Here is a 5,632-nt window from a genome sequence, read left to right as displayed (position 1 = left end):
TTTGCAGATGATATGATTGCATATTTAGAAAACTCCATTGTCTCAGCGCAAAATCTCCTTAAGCTGATAAGCAACTTCATCAAAGTCTCAGGATACAAAATCAATGTGCAAAAATCACAAGCATTCCTTTACACCAACCAATAACAGACAGAGGGCCAAATCATGAGTGAACTCCCATTCACAATTACTTCAAAGAGAATAAAATACTTAGGAATCCAGCTTACAAAGGATGTGAGGGACCTCTTCAAGGAGAAATACAAACCACAGCTAAAGGAAATAAAAGAGGACACAAACAAATGGAAGAACATTCCATGCTCATGGATAGGAAGAATCAGTATTGTGAAAATGTCCATGCTGCCCAAAGTAATTTATAGATTCTGTGTGATCCCCATGAAGCTACCACTGACTTTCTTCACAGAATTGGAAAAAACTACTTTAAATTTCATATGGAACGAAAAAAGAGCCCAAATAGGCAAGACAATCCTAAGCAAAAAGAACAAAGCTGGAGACATCACGCTACCTGATTTCAAACTATACTACAAGGCTAAAGTAACCAAAACAACATAATACTGGTACCAAAACAGATATATAGACCAATGGAACAGAACAGAGGCCTCAGAAATAACACCATACATCTACAACCATCTGATCTTTGACAAACCTGACAAAAGCAAGCAATGGGGAAAGAATTCCCTATTTAACAAATGGCTAGCCATATGCAGAAAACTGAAACTGAATCTCTTCCTTACATCTTATACAAAAATTAATTTAAGATGGATTAAAACTTAAATATAAGACCTAAAACCATAAATATCCCAGAACCCAGGCAATACAATTCAGGACGTAGTCATGGGCAAAGATTTCATTTCATGACTAAAACACCAAAAGCAATGGCAACAAAAGCCAAAATTGACAAATGGGATCTAATTAAGCTAAAGAGCTTCTGCACAGAAAAGAAACTAAGAAACTATCAGTAGAGTGAACAGGCACCCTACAGAATGGGAGAAAATTTTTTGCAATCTATACATCTGACAAAGGGCTAATATCCAGAATCTACAAAGAACTTAAACAAATTTACAAGAAAAGCAAACAACCCCATCAAAAGTGGGTGAAGGATATGAACAGATATTCTCAAAAGAAGACATTTATGCAACCAACAAACTTATGAAAAAAATGCTTATCATCACTGGTCATTAGAGAAATGCAAATCAAAATCACAATGAGATACCATCTTGTGCCAGTTAGAATGGCAATCATTAAAATGTCAGGAAACAATAGATGCTGGAGAGGATGTGGAGAAATAGGAGCACTTTTACACTGTTGGTGGGAGTGTAAATTAGTTCAACCATTGTGGAAGACAGTGTGGCAATTCCTCAAGGATCTAGAACTAGATATACCATTTGACCCAGCACTCTCCTTACTGAGTATATACCCAAAGGATTATAAATCATTCTACTATAAAGACATATGCACACATATGTTTATTGCAGCCTGTTCACAATATCAAAGTTTCAGAACCAACACAAATGTCCATCAAGGATAGACCGGATAAAGAAAATGTGGCACAGACATACCATAGAATATACTATGCAGCCATGAAAAGGATGAGTTCATGTCTTTTGCAGGGACATAGATGAAACTAGAAACCATCTTTCTCAGCAAAATAACACAAGAAGAGAAAACAAACACCACATGTTCTGACTCATAAGTGGGAGATGAACAATGAGAACACATGGACGCAGGGAGGGGAGCATCACACACTGGGGCCTGTTGTGGGGTGGAGGTCTGGTGGAGGGATAGCATTAGGATAAATACCTAATGTAGATGATGAGTTGATGGGTGCAGCAAACCAACATGGCACATTATAACTATTTAACAAACCTGCACGTTGTGCACATGTACTACAGAACTTAAAGTATAATAAAAAAATTAAAACCATAGGGAAGTAAATATTGAGTGAAGAATAATATTCTGTAATTGCTTCTTGTTTGCAGGGTGGAACTCTTTGAGAACTTGATGGAAGATAAACAGATCCTCTCTTTAGAAAAGTATGAATATAGACATAATGTTTCCACACAAATTTAGGAAGTTCACAAACTTCTGTGTGACCATCTATAAATTCTTGGTTAAAGAGTCCTATTTTCAGGATGAAANTACATCTTATACAAAAATTAATTTAAGATGGATTAAAAACTTAAATATAAGACCTAAAACCATAAATATCCCAGAACCCAGGCAATACAATTCAGGACGTAGTCATGGGCAAAGATTTCATTTCATGACTAAAACACCAAAAGCAATGGCAACAAAAGCCAAAATTGACAAATGGGATCTAATTAAGCTAAAGAGCTTCTGCACAGAAAAAGAAACTAAGAAACTATCAGTAGAGTGAACAGGCACCCTACAGAATGGGAGAAAATTTTTTGCAATCTATACATCTGACAAAGGGCTAATATCCAGAATCTACAAAGAACTTAAACAAATTTACAAGAAAAAGCAAACAACCCCATCAAAAAGTGGGTGAAGGATATGAACAGATATTCTCAAAAGAAGACATTTATGCAACCAACAAACTTATGAAAAAAATGCTTATCATCACTGGTCATTAGAGAAATGCAAATCAAAATCACAATGAGATACCATCTTGTGCCAGTTAGAATGGCAATCATTAAAATGTCAGGAAACAATAGATGCTGGAGAGGATGTGGAGAAATAGGAGCACTTTTACACTGTTGGTGGGAGTGTAAATTAGTTCAACCATTGTGGAAGACAGTGTGGCAATTCCTCAAGGATCTAGAACTAGATATACCATTTGACCCAGCACTCTCCTTACTGAGTATATACCCAAAGGATTATAAATCATTCTACTATAAAGACATATGCACACATATGTTTATTGCAGCCTGTTCACAATATCAAAGTTTCAGAACCAACACAAATGTCCATCAAGGATAGACCGGATAAAGAAAATGTGGCACAGACATACCATAGAATATACTATGCAGCCATGAAAAAGGATGAGTTCATGTCTTTTGCAGGGACATAGATGAAACTAGAAACCATCTTTCTCAGCAAAATAACACAAGAAGAGAAAAACAAACACCACATGTTCTGACTCATAAGTGGGAGATGAACAATGAGAACACATGGACGCAGGGAGGGGAGCATCACACACTGGGGCCTGTTGTGGGGTGGAGGTCTGGTGGAGGGATAGCATTAGGATAAATACCTAATGTAGATGATGAGTTGATGGGTGCAGCAAACCAACATGGCACATTATAACTATTTAACAAACCTGCACGTTGTGCACATGTACTACAGAACTTAAAGTATAATAAAAAAATTAAAACCATAGGGAAGTAAATATTGAGTGAAGAATAATATTCTGTAATTGCTTCTTGTTTGCAGGGTGGAACTCTTTGAGAACTTGATGGAAGATAAACAGATCCTCTCTTTAGAAAAGTATGAATATAGACATAATGTTTCCACACAAATTTAGGAAGTTCACAAACTTCTGTGTGACCATCTATAAATTCTTGGTTAAAGAGTCCTATTTTCAGGATGAAAGATAAAAAATTCATAAAAGGAAAATAGTAAAAATAATATTTTAAAGGTAAAATATAAATATATGCAAGTATATGCTTATATATTTATATATTTACAGCACATAAAACCAAAAAAAAGGGGGGGAAATATTATAAAATGATTTGATGACATTTAATAGTCATTGAGAACAGGTTTATAAAAATTTTAAATGTCTATAAGGAGTTTCCCAGTGAATTGGAAAGTTTATACACATAATGTTAGGAGAAGCACAGTTTGAAAGATACTGCTTTCGTGAAACAGGAACCATGTAAGAAGACTGGAAAGTAAAATGATAAAAATTAAATATTTTGAAATGTTAAAAAAAGAAATGTTTGTATCACATTAAACAATATTTCTAAATATATATTATATTTTCTTGCTTATAAAGATGTTAAGAATCTTTTTTTTTTTTTTTTTGCCTGGGACTTCATTGGGAATGCCTTGCAAGACAAAGGCTGGATATGTCTGTTGCAGTTCATAAAGGGCACCACAAACGTAGTATTCTTCCATAAAGCTGGTGCTATGGTTTGAAAGTGTCCCCTTCCAAATTCAAGTGTTAAAATTTGATGGCCAATTAGATGGTATTAAAAGATGGGGGCTTTGAGAGGTGCCTGGGTTATGAGGGCTCCTCCTCTCTTGAATGAGATAAAGACCATTATACAAGAGTCTTCAACATAAATAAGGACAAAATCATGTCTTTTGCTGTAACATGGACGCAGCTGGAGGCCATTATCCAAAGCAAATGAATGCAGAAACAGAAAACCAAATATCACATGTTCACACTTCTTAGTGGGAACTAAACACTGGGTACACGTGGACATAAAGATGGCAAGTATAGACACTGGGGACTACTAGAAGTGGGAGGGAGGGAGGGCTGAGGGTTGGAAAACTACCTATGAAGTACTATGCTTAACATCTGGGTGATGAGATCATTCATACCTCAAACTTCAGCAACATGCAATTTCCCATCCAACAAGTCTGTGCATGTACCCCTTAAATAAAAGTAAAAAAAAAAAAAAGAGGCTTCAAAGTAGCATGTGGCTAGTGCTTGCCCTTCCACCTCCCACTGTGTGAGGGCACATCATTCTTCTCCAGAGGATGTGACAAAAAGCCACAATCGTGGAAGCCTAGAGCAGCCCTCACCAGACAGCCAAAATGGCTAGGACCTTGATCTTGGCCTTCTCAGCCTCCAGAACCGTGAGAAAAATTAATTTGTTTATTATAAGCTACCCAGTCTGTGGTATTCTGTTACAGCAGCACATACGGACTAAGACAGCTGGTAAAGAGGAGTTTGCAAATAGATTCTAAAAATTATACTCATGATACACGGAGATATACCCCCATTATATCTTATGATTAGCAGAATCTACCAAATTAAAATATGAATACTTTTAATTAGCCAGTTTCTAACTAGTACTGAGGTTTTAATACATTTTATTCATGACTACCTTTTTATTTTTTGGAAAGAATTGAAATGTATATTTGAACTATTAAATTTGTATATATAAATAAATGCAAACATATCTACATATTAACATTGAAGGTTCAAAGTCTCTTTGGTGTTTGGCAACAATGATGTATTTCTCAAATAGCAGAAACTTTTTTATCATAGTTATCCAAGGAAACAAAGCCAACAAAAATATCTCATCCCTAGCCCTAGCACACTGCAAATGCTCAATACATGTTTTTCAAATGAATGAACATGTAAGTAATATCTGAATATTATCACTGCCCATAGAGAATATGTTAGATTTATATAATCTCAACATTGCAAGTATTCTCTATTATCACTTACGCAAAATATTCTGCAGCTTGTACCACAACTACATGCTTCAAAAGGCTGTCAAACTCTTGTTAAAAGACTTACAATATCAGGAAATGATCTACCTCCCAAGTCACCCATTCCATCCTTGTACAACACAGCTACAAAATTCCTCCTTGTATTGAAATAAAATCCATCTTTTTGTACATTGGTCATGATTTTATGCCTCGTGCCCACTCAGTATCTGTTCAATTTCTTTTCCACATGACAGCATTTTCAATATTT

This window comes from Rhinopithecus bieti, unplaced genomic scaffold (genome assembly GCF_001698545.2).
Source record: "Rhinopithecus bieti isolate Rb0 unplaced genomic scaffold, ASM169854v2 scaffold_2917, whole genome shotgun sequence".
Lineage (NCBI taxonomy): Eukaryota > Metazoa > Chordata > Mammalia > Primates > Cercopithecidae > Rhinopithecus > Rhinopithecus bieti.
Note: the sequence above shows the minus strand (reverse complement) of the source record.